The sequence below is a fragment of the Phalacrocorax aristotelis genome, chromosome 12 (genome assembly GCF_949628215.1).
Source record: "Phalacrocorax aristotelis chromosome 12, bGulAri2.1, whole genome shotgun sequence".
In the NCBI taxonomy this organism is placed as follows: domain Eukaryota; kingdom Metazoa; phylum Chordata; class Aves; order Suliformes; family Phalacrocoracidae; genus Phalacrocorax; species Phalacrocorax aristotelis.
The window spans coordinates 33,262-50,879 of NC_134287.1; the positions used below are offsets into that span (position 1 = coordinate 33,262).

Consider the following 17,618-nt stretch of genomic DNA (forward strand, 5'->3'; position numbering starts at 1 on the left):
GGTATTGTCAACGAACTTGCTGAGGCTACGCTCTATCCCATCATCCAGGTCACTGATGAATAGGTTGAACAGGACTGGATGCAGCACAGACCCCTGGGGAACACCACTAGTGATGGGCCTCCAACCAGACTGTGCTCTGTTGATCACAATCCTCTGAGTTCGGTTGTTGAGCCAGTGCTCTATCCACCTTCACTGTCCACTCATCCAACCCACATTTCCTTAGCCTGTCTATAAGGATGCTTTGGGAGACAGTGTTGAATGCCTTACTAACGGCAAGATAGACAACAGTCACTGCTTTCCCTTTGTCAACCCAGCCAGTATAGAAGGCTATCAGGTTGGCCAGGCATGATCTCCCCTTGGTGAATGCATGTTGACTACTTCTGATAACCTTCGTGTACTCTACATGCCTGGAAATGATCTCCAGGATGAACTGTTCCATCACCTTTCCAGGGATAGAGGTGAGGCTGACTGGCCTACAGTTCCCCAGTTCCTCCTTACCCTTTTTGAAGATTGAAGGGACATTTCCTTTCCGTCAGTCCTCGGGCACCTCTCCTGTCCTCCATGACCTTTCAAAGATGATGGAGAATGACTTGGCAAGAACAGTCGCCAGCTCCCTCGGCACTTGTGGATGCATTCCATGGGGGCCCGCGGATTTGTGAGGATCCAGTTTGCATAGGTGATCTCTGACCCACTCCTTCTCAACTGATGGCGAGTCTTCCTTTCTCCCGATTTTTCGTCTCTTGTCTGGGGGCTGGGATGCCTGATGGCCAGCCTTAGCAGTAAAGACCGAGGCAAAGAAGGCATTCGGTAACTCCGCCTTCTCTGCATCTTGCGTTACCAGGGCCCCTTCCTTGTTCAGAAGCGGGCCCACTCTGTCCCCAGTCTTCCTTTTACTGCTGATGTATTTAAAAGCGCCTTCTTGTGATCTTTGACATGCATTGCCAGATTGAATTCCAAGTGGGCCTTGGCCTTCCTCGCTGCATCTCTGCATACCCCAACAACATTCCTATATTCCTCCCACGCGGCCAGTCCCTTTTTTCAAATACTGTGAACCTCCTTCTTACATTTGAGTTTCTCTAGAAGCTCTTTGTTTATCCATACAGGCATCCTGACTCTTCTGCCTGACTTCTTCCTCCTGGGGATGAACCTATCTTGAGCTCCGAGAAAGTGGTCCTTGAATACTGTCCAGCTCTTTTGGACCCTCCTGCCTTCCAGAGCCCTAGCCCATGGGATTCCTCCTAGCAGGTCTTTGAAGACGCCAAAGTTGGCCCTCAACTTTTTTTAGTCTGGAGAAGAGGAGGATCAAAGGAGGTTGGAGTGAACTGGGTGTAGGTTCCTTCTCCCAATGAGCTAGTGATTGGATGAGAGGAAATGGCGTCAAGTTGCATCAGGAACGTTCAGATAGGATAATAGGAAAAAATTCTTTACCAAAAGACTCATCAAGCATTGGAACAGGCTGCCCAGAGAGGTGGTGCTGTCACCCTCCCTGGAGGCATTCAAAAGACGTGTGTATGTGGCACTTTAGGAGGTGTGGTAGTGTTGGGTTGATGATTGGATTGATGATTGGCCTCAATGATCTCAGAGGTCTTTTCAAACCTTATTGAGTCTATGGAAAAATACAAACAGTGACACTGATAAACTATTTTGAAAGCAACAGGGTACACGACCAACAAATAACCCTTAAAAAGAGGGATTGCCAGCTTCATAAAACTAGACCTAGAAAGAGAATTTAAAAAGTGATGAGGTAAGGGACAGACAGGAAAAAAATAAGAAATAGGGTCCACAACCTAAATCAATGAAGACATAGAAACAAAATTGAAAAAGTGATTTAGTTGAGGACAGGCAGAAAGAAATAAACATGGATGCAGAACTGGATAAAAGTAGACAAAGAGCAAATGTAAAAATCAACAGGGTTCTGGCCACATAGGTAAGAAGGTAAATATCAAGAGAGGGACACAGATAGATGGCCACAGAGAAAGGATGTAGGAAGAGCGACCAGGTGCAGAGGAGAGGGAATTGCTGAAAATGGAGATAGGTTGCTGGATAGAGGCAGACCTAGAAATGCAATTTTCACAAGTAATGGGGAAGAAGGCAGTGTGGGAACAAAGAAATAATATCGGGTGTGGAGCCAAAAAAGGACAGGCATAGAAAGGAAACATTGAAGGTGATGGGGTGCGGGGCAGTGTTGGCAGAAGGCCAAAAAGCTTCGGTGAGCTGGGCACCCCAGAAGGAGACAGAGGCAGGGACAGGCAAGGAGGCAGGCAGAGACCGGGAAAAGCATAGCAGGGATGGGCCCAGATGCATGGGAGGAGCCGTGAGACTCAATGCAGCTCCTGTTGTGGGCAGGACACCTTCACAGCCCCGAGGTTTCTCTCTCTACCTCTGCCCCTTCCTCTTCCACAGCGCTGGCCGCCCAAACCATGCCCCCCCCAGTAGCAGGCGGCGGGTGCCAGACAATCCTCTCCCACGATGTTTCCTGGACGCACGGGGGCCGACACATACAGCTAACAGAGGTACCGATATCCTGATACCTTCTGCTGGTGGTGCGCTCTGTCCGGGACGGATCCTTCCTGGCTCAACGACAGGCTGTTCCTTGCTGGAGGCAGCTGCCTGTGGAACCCCCTTCTTTTCACTCCTCAGCCAGCTCCTGCAGGCAGGAGTGTCCAGACAGCCCTCTCTCCAGCCAGCCCTGTCCTCAGTCTCACCAGCTGCACTCCACAGCACAGCATCTTCTCCTTTGGACCCAACTGCGGCCACTTACCCCAAAGTCCAGGGGCTGCAAACACATCCGGGAACGCACAGGAAGCAGCGAAGCCTCATTGCTTCATGTGCGTCAGAAATTGTGGCGGTGACCTGGCTACCAGGCTCGGCGCCCAAAGGCAGGGTGACAGAGGAAAAAGAATAAATAGGGGGGAAGGACAGAGGAAAGAGCCAGAACAAGGGCCACGGGAACAAGAGAGGAAGAGGTGAGGCATACAGGGCAGAACTGGCGAAAGGGCAACAGCTTTTGGGGCACTAGAGATGTAAGGTGGACCAGAATTGGGGTTTTGGGGGTATATTAGTGCTGTGGCAGCAGCTCCTGCTCTGCGAACGCAGCCCTGCAGGAGCAAGTCACCAACTGGGAGAATGGGCCCTGGCTTGGGAGAGGAAAAGGAAAAGGGATAAGGGGCAGCTTTAGAAAGCGCTTTTACAACTTCAGTAGATATGAAAGGAGGGGTTGAGCTTCTGAAACCTTTCTATAAATAGTGGCTTTCTTACTGCTATAAAAACCCTACACAGTGCAGGTATTTACACTTAAGTATCTACTTACATATATAGATGTTTTATAACTTAATATCTATTTACACTATCTATTGTGACTATATATACATCTATAGAATATTTACACATCTATCTATTTAGACATACCAATTAACGCTTTTATCAGAACTTCTATTTAAATTACCTATCTGTTTAAACTTACCTATTTTGACACTAATCTTTTTACACTTCTCTATTTAGACTTAGATATCTACTTACATCTATATCTGTTTATACTTATTATCTACCAGAACATCTACCAGAAGCCTCGGACTAGATGATCCCTGAGAACCTTCCAACCTGTGACCCTGCGGTAGGCTTGTTACAGAACACACACTAAATTCAGATAGCTTGATCCAGGCCAACACCTTTTTATATATTTTGAAAACCTATATTAACTTATAAGTAAAAAAAAAAAACCTTTAAAATAAAGGTTTTACCTACTATATAGTATAAAGAACTTGAAATCTTTTATATTCCAAGGAGAAAAACGTTTTTTATATTTTAAGAGCCTGTACGTGTATAGACATAAAATAAAAAATTTGTGCTTTTTAAACTCTATCTAGAGGAGGGAATCCAAAATAGAAAAAAACCCACCTATTCCTCTATTTTAATGCCACACCCCCATACTTATAGTTGATAATATTTAATAATCCCGCCCATGACTCTTTGGGGACGGACCCCTCCATTACACCCCCATCCGTAACAGATTAGCAGGATTCCTATGCACAAAATACACCCAACACATGATACTTAAAGAACAGCAGTATTTATTGCTCTGTTATAGCCTTGCATTAGCAGTTACTAGCATATTGTTTTCCCCTTGTCAGTCTTACCAACCCAACTATGGCCGAGACACCGCCGAGCGGGAGCGTTACTGTGAGGGGGGGTCCTCGTGGAGAAGGGAGGTAGGCGCAGCAGCTTCACGGCCTCCCCTGTGGTTCACAGAGCGTGCTCTGTCTCCCCTCTCTCTCCTTTGAGCCATCCCATTTTATACCCTCAGCAGATTCAAGGAATAAATACCGCCTAGGCGTTGCTGCACACATGGCCAGCACACACGACAAGGCCTGCCGGGTATGTGCTCTGCCAGCTAAGAGTGGTTCTGGGACTGTGGCAACATATTGTTCAATAACAGTCCTCCTGCTTCCCTTCTTCGAGGTTGCGTTCTCACAGCTATGTGCAGCTTGTAATTTTTCCACAGCAGCCCTACACAGACCATCCCTCACCTGCTCCTCTGCTGCATCACTGCCCCCACACAAAGTGACATTAGCGTGCCCCAAGTAACAGGAAGCAATCATGGGTGGGGAGGTATTTACTGAGCATACCGAGATGCCTTCATCAGGATGTTGGAAAACCAAAAATCTGTAACTGTATTTCAGCATATTAAAAAAACTAGAGCAGATGAAAATACAAACTGTTGTCAGCCTAAGGCATAATATATCAGTTCAGTCAAAGAAGGTTTCTAAGTAAATGGATCAGCTTGAAACACAACACGTCCTTTAAAGTTTGAGTAAGTAGAACACTTAAAAACACTATTAACAGCTGTTTATATTAAAAATCTGCTCAAAATGGTATCAGTTTAAAAAGTCTTGCTAATGTCAGCAAGAGTCTCATCCCTTCCTTACGGCACTGCTGCAGGGAGATAACCCTGTGAGACTGCAGGGTAATGCAATAGCATAACAAGAATCTATGCTTACCGATTCACCGCCACACCTCTTCCACTGTTGCTGCTGCACATTGCGCTTACGGAATGAAGCCAAAAGTGTCAAACCTAAAAGAGTAAAATAAAAAATAACAAACAAATCTCAATAATTCGCTTGATGCTAAGAAGGTGTGCGTGTGTTTCTACAAATCCAATAAAAATACTTATGCTATAAAAGTGTTCCATTCTCCATCTGTATTAATCTTCCACATTTGTTAAGGTAATGGTGTCAATAGTCTATGTCCAAAATACACAGTAAAAATTTGACTGGGATGGTTTTGTGTGTTATGTATTTAGGAGGGACATGTGGCCAGCTAGCACTGCCTTAGACGCTTACTGTCAGTTAAGCAGTGACAAGTGCCCTTGAAAGCAAGGGGGGAAATCAAGTGCTTCATAACACTCCCTCAAAATATCAAGGGAAAAAAGCCAAAACGTTCAGTTGCATCTCTTGATAAACGTTTCCAACAAATACATAACTCCTTACATACACCTCATAAATCTTAAGCTACAGCTATTTGGCACGTAGAGTTTAAACAACACAAGTCCGTTCTTAAATCATACACTGTTAGCTTTTTTTTTGAAGTATCATTTATAACAGACAAATCATACAGGTAAGAGATCACCCATATGGTTATAGTTTCAGGGGAGAAGGGGGCAAGTGTCAAAGCCACAGCGCTGTATTGCCTAAAGCAACCAAAATAGACTTCCATATTGGCTAAATTATTCGGCTGTACAGAATCATGCAGAGGAACAACATTTTGTATCTCAATTGTGACAACTGAAAACACAAACACTAACAATACCATCACCATTTACACTGTCGTGCTGTACTTGGATATTTTTTGTTTAAAAAAAATATCCAACTTCATTCTAGAATAACAACCCTTGTTATCATGAATTCTGATGCCAAATACATCATCTCCAAATATCCACTCTGATGCAAAGTTCTTAGAAAGTGAAATGCGAAATATTTACATTTTTCCAAATCTCTTTCTAACCAAAGTCAAAAAGACAGACTATGCAGCTTTCATAGCTCAGGTGCTCAAACCTTTCACACCAGAAAACACATCAGCTAAAATGATATTCCCGCAGTTGCCAGGCTTCCCTTCATCATCTGAAAGAAAAAAAAACCAAAACAAAACAAAAACACAGCGCCAGCAATAAGTATCCCACGGGTCAACGCAGATCTCTTCCAGAACGTCACCCTCCTCGAAAGGAGGACGTCCATTGGCTCACCTGATCTGCACCCATGCCAGCATCACACGCCACACCCGTCATCACTTTTGGCCCCCGATATACCAAAACACACCAAGCTACCATTACACTCGTGAAAAATCACCAGCCCCGTGTACTTCTCCATTGCTATCCACCTCGCTTCAAATGCTCGTTACGCCATTCCAAAGACCGCCCAGACGCTGCCTGCAAAACTTACAGGCTTAACAATGGATCGCAGCAATCTCCGACCTTAGACGCCGACCGCTGCCTCACCTTCTCAGACCTCCCACGGGCATGCAACAGCGCCGCTCCGAGCCTCCGTGGAACGCCTGGAAAAAAACCACCTAAAAAGCACCTGCCGAAATACTGCCCGAAAAGGCAGCCAACACGGACCGACCGCCACCACGCGCTCCTCCACCTCAACGGCTCGCCCGCCCGGCCTCCGTCACTTCCAGTTGCTGCGTTGGGCTCGCCCACCGCCTGTAACACTCAAACAATGTGAGCTCCTTTTACCTTCACCAGTGACACTCCACGTCAAAAAGAACCGCTGCTTCAGCCCACCAATCGCCGCTTGCCTTGCCCGACTCGCCTTTGGTGCCCGAGGCGCCCATCGCTCCTCACTTTACAGGCTTCAAATTGAAGAAAAAAAAAAACGAAGACACACCAAAATGAAATGACAACTAAATAATTAAAACACAACAGATTCACAGAGCCATCATTCACATCTTCCCTCTAGATACACCACGCACCAACTCACCTGCTTGCAGAGCAGCCATCGGCTCTCCTCCGTCGCCCAGCACGACTCCTCCCCCAGCAGCTAGAAAACAACACCGAGCCAGTCACCTGGATGCAAAACAATAGAGCTTTACCATTCCACAGGTCTCGTTCCCACATGGCGATACCATCTGGAGCCCCATTACACCCTGCCCTTGAAAGCAAGATGGGAAGTCACACGTTAAGCCCTACCACCTACAAAACCTCGAACGCCCTTCAGAGGCAATCTGCTCAGACAGAATCCTAGCGCCCTCTCCCGGACAGCTCCCGTCATCCCCTCTGAGCCCACAAAATGCTACAGAAATTACCGTCCTCGCCCACTGGCTACAGCCACTCGATCCGAGACGGCTCCGTCCGACCTTTCCCACAAGAGCCCAGGCACAGCAACAGACAAACCACAAGCTACCGCCACTAGGCCCCCCCACCACTACCTCTACACCCCGGGCCAGGGCAGATCCAAGCCAAACGCCCACAGCGCACACCGACGCTATGCAGAACGCTACAAGCGACGCACCTCCGCGATGAGAAAAATCTCTCAGCAAGAACAATGACAGCCGGACGGAAGAGCTCGTCCGGCAATGAGACCCACGGGACCCTCACGTCACTGTGAGGGAGGCCCTGAGGCTACTCCAGAAAAACAGCAGGCCGTCGCGGCCCACGACAAGAAGGTCCGCTCAACACTGACGAGATGGACGCGCAAGCAGCCCGGCTTCAAGACCTAAGAACGTAAGGATGCAGGCAAGAAATACCACTCCCTGAAAACAGACAGCTACAGAGCAGAGCTGCTCGTGCAGTAAGGAATGACGACGCACAAGACAACTGTGCAGAGACTCCCAAGGCAACAGAACGATCCACGCTTTAAACGTGTGATGCCAAATAAAAGAAAGCGCCCGATGTGGGCACCGTGTCCCCCATTAGAGCCTTGCCGGGCCCTAGCAACAGCACCCAAAGCACGGGCCTCGCTCTGAGAGAGCAAGACCACCATCGAGACAGGATGAAGGTCCAAGACGCCAAACACGCACCGCACAAACTACACGACAACACCCGCAGCCCGGAACTGCCCTGCCCGGCGCAAACTAGTGGCACGCTGAAGAGGCACCCGCTCCTCTTACCTGCCCAAAGGCAACCGCTTCCAGGACAGCCCTCGCCGCTACGCTACCTTTAAAACCCCTTCCTGCCATGGCCAACCGCGTTCCCTCCCTCCCCCGACCGCTCCCTGAAAATGGACAGCTCATGAGCAGATATGCTCGTGCACCTTGGAACGATACTGCTCAAGATGACCACCCAGAAACTTCTGAGGCGCCAAAATGATCCACGCTTGAAACTCGTAAGGCAAAAAAAGCAGCGCCTGATGGCCGCAGGGCCAACAATTACAGCCTAGCCAGGCCCTAGAGATGGTTCCTGAAGCACGTGCCTTGCTGCTCCCGGGAGCAAAAAGAACATAAAAACCTTAGGAAGGTCTAAGACACTGAACACAGACCACACAAACTACACAACACCACACACGGCCTGAACTGCCCAGCCCTCCACAACCTAGCATCACGCTGAAGACGAATCCTACCCTTTAACCTCCACAAAGGTAAACCGCTTCCTGCGACAACCAAGCTTGCGCCCTCCCTCCCCTGACCCCTCCTCCAGTACCACTGCTTCAACTTACCTTTCAGAGAGCTAGAAGCTCAATCCATCCTCAACAAGGAAGAGCACCATCAGCCCACTAGATCCATCCTGCAGTTGACAAGTGCCTATTCATTACCTGAAAAAAAAACCCAAACCAACACACAACCCACGGAGAACAGTCTTACCAGTTAGCATCACATCAGTCAACATGGACCTTTTCTGCCACATCCGTCATCACAGACGCCACATGGCGTTCCCCTCACCTGCTCCATGCCCCTTCCAGACTAAGACGGTCATCATCACTTGCAGCCCCTAGAGATACCGTAAGACAAAATCACCGCTCTCCTTGCAAGAAATCACCAGCCCCATGCTCCTCCTCAGTGCGACCCGGCTCACCTGAAACGCTCTTCCAATAGCCTTCAGTCACATCTTCCCTTTTGTTGCTGTACGCTTTTATGGGAGAACTTATCTTGGGCCGCATATCTCCGGGACACAGGGCTCTACCCACCCTGGGGACAGTGATGCACAGACATCAATATGATGGATACAAAATGTCCGTTTATTTAGCTGCGTCACACGCTTATATAGCTCTTGTGCTTCCTGTTCCTGCCACTCCTATGGGGAGGAGTCTATCTTTCCGTCACATCCCATGATCTTCCGGTCGCCGATCCCTGTCTATTCCCCTACATTTCCCCCTCCCCATGCCGCTAAAAGTTCTACAAAGCTACTTGCGTAAGCAGATACATATTGCGGTCAGGTCTATATTCATGTAACTCTTGCAGGCGCTCTATGATTTGTCTTATAACACAGCATAACAATGGCAGCCCACAAGTAACCATGGTTACTACACACAACAAGATCCCCCCAATTATTACTACCCAATCCCAGTTCATATCTCTCTTTTGCCGCCCTTTCCCAGTGTCGCTCTCGTTGTAATATTGCTTGCGATCTTGTCAAGGAGCTCATTTCTTTTCCCAATGGTACGGCTAGCATGAGGATCCGTGTCAGCAGACCCTGCAAAGAGACAACTCAGAGAAGGATTATTCATTGTACATCCTTGCACAGTTCTGCTTTCACACACTTTGCAGGCACCCATTCTATGCGCCCTTCATTCTCAACCGCGGCGTAGCCCCTCCCCAGGCATCTCAGTTTCCATCCTCTCTCCCATTGCTCACTGCCTGGGAACCTTACTCGTACCTGCGGATAGCGCTCGCCTGCTTGAGCTTTGCCAAAGTGCTTCTCCACGGCTGTAACTTGCTCCTGCCCGCGTATAAAATGATTAAGCGAATATAGTGCACGCATTAAAATAGTTTGCTGAGCTGCTACGGGTATAGCTCCCTTATACCCCTCCCCCCGCCCAAGGTGTATTATCTTTGCTTTCAAGGTGCGATGAGCACATTCAACTATTGCCTGCCCCATGCTATTGTAAGCAATGCCATGTTTTAATACAATATTCCAAGCTTTACACCATTCTTCGGTACTTCGAGCCCAAAAGCATGGTCCATTGTCTGTTTTTATTTCGGTGGGCTTTCCAAGCCACGCCATTACCGTGGTCCAATGCACAGTCAACTGCGTTGCGGTCTGCTTCCGATGTTGAGTAGCCATGATGACTCCACTATATGTATCAATTCTAATTGCCAGGTGCTGTCCGGGGGCCAGCTGTGGACATTCAGTAAAGTCAGTCTGCCAGATAGCATTTGCTTGAGGGTTGACTCCTGCCCCCCACAATGGCAAGTGCTGACAGTAAGGACAGGTGGCTACTACTTCTCTTGCTGCTCTTATTGAGATGTCACACTCCTTTGCCAAGGCTTTAGCACCCAGGTGCAGTTGTTCATGCAGTTTCTTTGCCTCCGTCAATGTCCAGACTCCCACGGCTGCCTCATCAGCCATGCGATTCCCCTCAATCAGTGGTCCAGGCCCCGTCTGATGACTGCGAATGTGAATTACTGTCACAGTTGCTCCTCGCTGCGATAAAGCAACCTCTAGCATCAAGGCAATTTCCGTGTGTGGTACACCCTCTCGTTTCATGGACGAGACTAATTTATACATGTATAAGGAGTCCGTGCACACATTTATATGCCAATCTATATCCTTTCGCAGGGCCATCGCTAGCGCTTTTGCTTCTAGCCACTGCACACTTTTACCCTGCTCCTCATACGTCTGGCGCATCCAACTATTCCCTTCTTTCCACACTACCGCCACTCTGTTCGTCTTTGAGGAAGCATCTGTGAAATATGTTGGTCCTGGGTGAGGGGTATCCAAAACTCTATTATCCACACTTAAATCCACCACTTTGGCTGTCTCGGCCCACCTCTGTACCGTGCCTGTGACGATTTTCCCTGGGTACGAATATACTGCCAATTGTATACCCTCTTCACTCTCTACCACCTTCCGCCATTTCTCCCCATTCCACGGCACTGTCAGCTTATCTGGCTCCTTCCCAAAGATTCCCTTGCTTTCCTGTCGCAGACGCCAAATCATTCCCCCGGCTACCTTGACTTTTGTGGAGAATGCATCCTTGGGAACCTTCTGATATACCCATCGCAGTGGTTTTTCTTCCCCCGCCCGTATTTGATATAGCAATCCTAATCTTCCACCGGCGGTCAGAATCCAACCTGCGATTAATTCCTCCTGAGGGTCCCACCGCCATACTCCTTCCTTTCGCATTCGACGTTCTATCATCTGCAACTGCTGGACTGCCTCAGTGTCTAAACTCCTGGGCTCCCATGGGTCGGTCCCTTTCAGCAACGCATAGAAAGGTTGCATCTCCTCACCGGTGACGTGCACGAATGTCCGCAACCACTGCAGTGCTCCTACCAGCTTCTGTACATCGTGTAAATTTTTTACCTTAGGTGTAAGTTTAATAGGCTGAGCTTGTATGCAATCCCCTTCTATTCTAGCACCCAGAAATCCACACACTGGTCCTCGCTGTACCTTTCCCTCAGCTACCTTGAGGCCCTGTCCCTCAAGGCCCCTTTGGGTGTCTGAAAAGAATTGTTCACACAACGCCTCGGTGGGCGCAGCTATGAGGACATCATCCATGTAGTGGATCATGTAGATTCTCTCCTGATACTGTCGCCTTACTTGCTGCAATGCAGAAGCCACATACCTCTGGCAGATCGCTGGAGAATTTTTCATCCCCTGCGGAAGTACTGTCCACTGCCATCTACTACCTGGTTCTGCGCGGTTCACTGCTTTAAAGTGCCCTTGCTGTCCACACAAGTGACATCTCGGCCCGCCCTGGCCGCTTGCACCAGCACCCTTTCTTCGCTTCCACAGTCAGGGTTCTGGCAGATGTGCGCTCCCACACCGCCATGCTGATTCAACGCCTCCTGGCGCAAGACATGCCTGATGGTTTGACCCAATGATGCCCCCACCGCCAGGGTGTAGAGGACATCTTGTGTTTGCGGATTTGCTTGATTTCGGAGGCAGTCCATAAGGACTGCCCCCTTGGCTGCTGGTGGCAATTCTGATTCTATAATAGTCTTCTGCAACCTGTCACAAAAGGTTGTAAATGGCTCTGCTAGTCCTTGCTGTATCTTTTGCCAAGGTTCCGCTTTTTTTTGCTTTTTTTTCTTTTTTTTTTTTTTAATACCTGCCCACTTCGCTATACGCTCTACGGGAACACTCCATCACCACTTGCAGCTCCCTGCCCCTCCTCCAGGAGCTATCCGGACTGAGAATATCCCGGGCATCTCTATCCTTACTCCATCGAGGCTACAATCTCTGGCTATCAGCCGCCAGTTAGGTAACTCGACTGACTGTCGCTGGGGCGCACCCTTCGTTAAGAGTCCTGTCTGCCTCCGAGTTACTTCCCCTAGTGCATGCATAACCTGCTGCAGCTGCCGCAGCACGTCCTCCGCGGACCCCTCCGGAGCTGCAGCGCTCCGGACGTCCCCTTTTGGCAGTCCCTCTCTTCCCTTACTCTGATTGGTCCTCCGAGTCCCTGCTGCCTTATGCCTCTTTTTTGAGCGCTGCAGGCAATCTGCCCCATCTTCCCACATGTGGACATCAGTTTCTCCCCCAACTTCTGATTCGCTGCTACTCGAGGTTGATCTATACCCACCCTGTCCTCCCCTCCAGGCACCCCAATCCTCCTCCTCGCCTGACTCCCATCTCAAGGGTTGCCCCAGGAGCCAGTCTCGAGGGTCGGGCAGAGGGCGGCACCGCTGCCGGCGCTGCTTCCGGCGCTGATCATCTTTCTCCTTCCGCTCCGTCACTCCCGCTGCGCCCGCCACCATGTCCCCCTCCCCGCGCCTGTGCCAAATCGTCCCAGGGGGATGCAGGGGAGCATTCCAAAGGTCCTGCTGGCTCAACAGGGAACACCACCACTTCCTGATCCACCTCTTTGGGAGCCTCAGACTGAGTAGTTGGCCAGGCTACTCCGTCCGAACTCTCCGCTTCTTCCCCATCCCCCGCGATGCTTGCCCCTGTCTGCGTCCCCACTGCCCCTCCTGGGTCTATTTCCGGGCTACTGTCGCCTGTAGCACCGTGCAGGCACAGCCGTGCCTGCCGCCACGTCTCCTGATCATCTCGAGCTTTCAATAGTAATCTGTGTATCTTTCCCCAGAGCTGTATGTACTGGGGTTTTCCCATCATAGCCCTTTCGGCTAACTCCTCTTTAATTCTCACCCAATTATCTTTATTAAATATGTCTGCGGGACTCCGTATGAGCGCCTGCGTAATCATCCATTGGATGGCCTTTGAGGTAGGTGCCTTCGAAATCGAAGTTCCATATTCCTTCCCCAATCCCTTCAGTACCTTTACGACTGATTCCATGGCGTGCCCACCGTCCTGCGGCTCCCCGTCCCACCCCTGCGTGCCCCAAGCTATCTTTTCCCCCCGGCGAACTTGCCATGCCGCCCCACCGATCATGTCGGGGTCACCACTTGTTGCTGTACGCTTTTATGGGAGAACTTATCTTGGGCCGCATATCTCCGGGACACAGGGCTCTACCCACCCTGGGGACAGTGATGCACAGACATCAATATGATGGATACAAAATGTCCGTTTATTTAGCTGCGTCACACGCTTATATAGCTCTTGCGCTTCCTGTTCCTGCCACTCCTATGGGGAGGAGTCTATCTTTCCGTCACATCCCGTGATCTTCCGGTCGCCGATCCCTGTCTATTCCCCTACACCTTTAATCCGGCACACGGACCCGCCACCTTAGTGTGCTCTACTCAGCTCTGCTCTATCACCCTGCACAGCTCCATCTTCATCCTCTGCAAGAACAGCATGATAGAACAAGTCACCTGAATGCACAGCAACAGCTTAACCGTTCCACGGATCTTGCTTCCATGTAGGAATACCATCTAGAGCCCAACTACTGCATGCCGTTAAAGGAAATACCTTCAATCAAACGTTAAGCCCCACGCACGTACAAGCTTGAACAGCTGTGAGATGCACTCTGTTCACCTAGCACTCTAGCTGCCTCTCCCAGACAGCTATGGTCATCCCCTCGGCACCCACAAAACGCCCCAGAAATTACCGTCCTTGTCCGCTGCCAACGGCCACTTGCTCCGACGAGGGTTGCACGGGCATTGCCAAAACAGTCAATGCATATTAACATTAACCATATACTCTTATTGCTATTCTTTCCCCCGCTCTACCGTTGCTATACCCCCAGGCGGAGCAGCTTTGACATAGGCATCGTCGTGCATGGACCGACACTGCTCACAAATACTACAAACGATGAGACCGAGAGACCTAAGAAAATTCTCACCAAGACGACAGACTTCCTGCCCAGAGATGCCACTGGGCGAGAAGATCTATAGGGCAGCGAGAAAGAAGCTATAGCATCCGCAGAGAAGTCACGCACCACCACCTGTGATAAAACCATATACCCACAATTAGGACAATGCATGCGCGACAAGCCACTCTTAAAGACCTCAGAACATTAAGGTGCAGGGAACAGGTCCTGGAAAAGGGCTCCGGGTATTCAGACTGCTCTTCAGCAGCAGTAGTACTGAGGCTGCCTAAATCTCCACCGCAAAAAGATGACTATATGTAAGGTTCTAACATTTGAGACGCAAGACACATCTACGCAGTAGACTTAAAATGCGAGAAAGGAAGCTCTCAGTTACCATTATGCCGATGAGCCAGGGCTTGCAAAACTCTCAATATTGCTACCTAGGTGCCTGCTCAGCAGAGAGAACAACACACACATCGAGACCCAAGTACAGTAAGGAATAAAGACAGACTACAAAATCCACACAACAACACAAGCACAGGCAGGAACTCCCCTGCCTGGCAGATGCTTCTGTTTTGCAGAAAGGACACCACAACCTCTCTCGGCCCAAACGTGTCCGGTCTCTGAACGGTACCCTCCACTGATTTTACAACCCCTGCCTGCCCCACCTGCACTTCCCCCAACCGACCGGCCACCCGCACAAAGACCGCATCGGCCCCTCAGCTTCCCTTTCAAAATCCAGGGGCTCAAAAGCCATCCTTTAAGAAGGCCACGCAGGCTACGTAGAATGGTGCTGCAGTCACACGGATACTCCTCATCATCTCCAAACATGCAGTGCCATCACTCAGCGTCACACCACTCAACGCTGACCTCTTCCGCAACAACAGCCTCCTCGGAAGCGCCATGAACTTCCGCTCGCCCAGGCTCTAATGAGGCTGGATGTTGTGGCCACCGCCATCTATGGCACCTACAGAACCAGAGAAACAAGGCAACCGTTGCGCCCGACATCCCACCTACTCTCCTGAGAAACACTGAAGCTCCATACCCAGATGCAGGCAAGATACTCACCCTAACCCCTACCACGGCATCTCACTAGCAGGCCCACTGAAAGACCAAGTCAACACCTGAAACAGTAAACAACAGAACTAGTGAAAAACCGCAAGGTTCCAGCTTCAGTAAAGACAGGAATTCAGCAAAATAAAATGCACTTACAAGGGAAAAAAAACCCAGCAAAACAAAATCAAACCCCAAACAGAACACCATACCACTAAACCTTCTTACTGCCCCCTAAGCACCCAAAACAACATCCTGTAAGAAAAGAGAAAAGCAGGACACAAGGGAACTTTCTAGTACAGATGCTGCCAAACAGTGCCAAGCTCTGAAATCCTTACCTCAGGCAACACCTCCATTTCTCTAAACACCAGAGCACGCCTGCCCGAGGAGCTGAGACAGCTCCAAAGCTGCGACCACCCGAGGGAACACGGGAGCACCGACGCCAGAGAAGCCCAGGTGCAGCAAGAACTGCCCGAGCCCACGCTGGGGCTCATCGACCCCGGGGCCCGCCCCCACCCTTCCCACAGTGCCCTGTGAAAGGGGCGGGCTGAGCCCCCCCAGAGGGGTGAAAGTGGCCAGAAGAGCCACCCGGAGTTGTACGAGAGCCACCTGAAGTTCACGGCATAGAAAGGAATGGGGAGAGAAAACACCCAAACCAAGCACCCCAAGGAAAGAAAACAAAGACTTGGGCTGTTGCTGGGGCAGGGCCTGTCACTAGGGGAGGGAGCCAGCACCACCCCTCCGGGTGGTCCCTGTCACTAAGGAAAGAGAGCAGGCACCACCCCTCCAGGTTGTCACCAGGGGGCATGCCCTATCACTACGGGGAGTCAGCACCACCCCTCTGGGTCATCGCCAGGAGGCAGGGCCTGGCACTAATGGGAGGGAGCCAGCACTGGCCCCCAGACCTTTGCAGGAGGTGGGGCCATGCGCTAACAGGGACAGCAGGCACTGGCCCCATGCGTTGGCAGGGGGCGGGGCCAGTTGCTATGAGGGGGCTGTCGGCACTGCCCTCCAGGCCATTGCCAGGGGGCATGGCCAAGTGCTAAGGGGTCTGCTGGCACCGTCCCCCAGGTTGTCACCAGGGGACCATTCCTGGCGCTAAGGAGGCATATCCAAAGGGACACTGGCAATGCCCCTGGAACTATCATCACAGGCCCAGCCTGTTGCCATGGAGGGTGGGGCCAAGCTCACCAGCAACACCCCCAAGGCTGTCACCAGGGGGTGGGACCTGTCACTAACTGGGTGTGCTGAGGAGGATGGCAGCACAGCCCCGCCCCACCAGCCCTCGCCAGGGGGTGGACCCTGTCACAAAGTGTGTGGGGCCAGGGGAGTCAGACATCAGCCCCCCCCCCCGATCACCAGGGGGCAGGGCCCATTGGTAAGAGCATGGATAGGGGTACCAGCACCACCCTCACTGGACTACCACAAGGGGGCAGGACCTGTCGCTAAGGGCTGTGCCTGCACGGCTACGCCCCTACTCCCCACCACCACCCCGGTGCTGTCACTAGATAGCCGGGCGTATCGCTACGTGGCATGAAGTAGCAGTATGTCGCTATAGCCCGGGCACGGCTGCCGGCTGCATTACCGCAGTTTGGTCGCACGGTGGGAGCAGCGAGCCAGTAAGAAACCGCCACTGCGCACCGCCGGTGCCTGGGTGCAGTACCGCGGCTTGGTCGCACGGTGGCAGCTCCATTATCGCCATTATTCCTCTCTGAAGCAAGACCCATACATTATCCCGATTAGTGTCATCCAGAGACGGCAACTACGTACTGCGTGCACGGAGCTTCTGTTTCTCTGCACCTTTCCCACTCGCAGCCCCAGCAGTATCGTTCATTGCCTCTGCACCAAAATGTCTCGAGCATTTCACTCCTTCCATCTTGGGTGGCTGTTACTGTCCTCGCCCCTGCCCCACTCCACACACAACCTGGGGAACAAGGTCCCCTTCCCCACCCCCCCGGAGTAAGCCCCAGCAATTGCTGTAGGCATGTGGCATCAGGGTTGTGACAGTGAGAGCAGCAAGTCAACAGGTGCTAGAGGGTTAAAGAAGAAAATAAATCAAGGGAACACAGGGCAGCCAGGCAGACCAGATGCCAGCGGCTGATCTGCAAAGGAGTTTTACACTGCTGATCCTTGGGCTTTGTTGGGTTGTCAGCGCCTCACCTTGCCTCTGCACTACCAGGACCCTGCTCTGCTCATCCTGCATAAGCACAAGGCTTCAGCGAGCACAAAACAGGAGGCCAGGGGAAGCAGGGGGGATGTCACTGG

The 17,618-nt window shown here is 50.8% G+C and overlaps 1 long non-coding RNA gene across 2 annotated transcripts; it reads right to left on the reverse strand.

The window, feature by feature from the left end:
* Positions 1-4,058: 4,058 nt before the first annotated feature.
* LOC142063757 (uncharacterized) lies at positions 4,059-9,093 on the reverse strand. Of its 2 annotated transcripts, XR_012662857.1 has the most exons (4): positions 8,649-9,093; positions 6,975-7,034; positions 6,731-6,846; positions 4,059-6,546 (listed from the first exon to the last, which is right to left on the reverse strand). It is a non-coding gene; the product is annotated as an uncharacterized LOC142063757 (long non-coding RNA). The 2 variants fall into 2 exon arrangements; XR_012662856.1 differs by having other exon boundaries at positions 4,059-6,846.
* Positions 9,094-17,618: the final 8,525 nt, after the last annotated feature.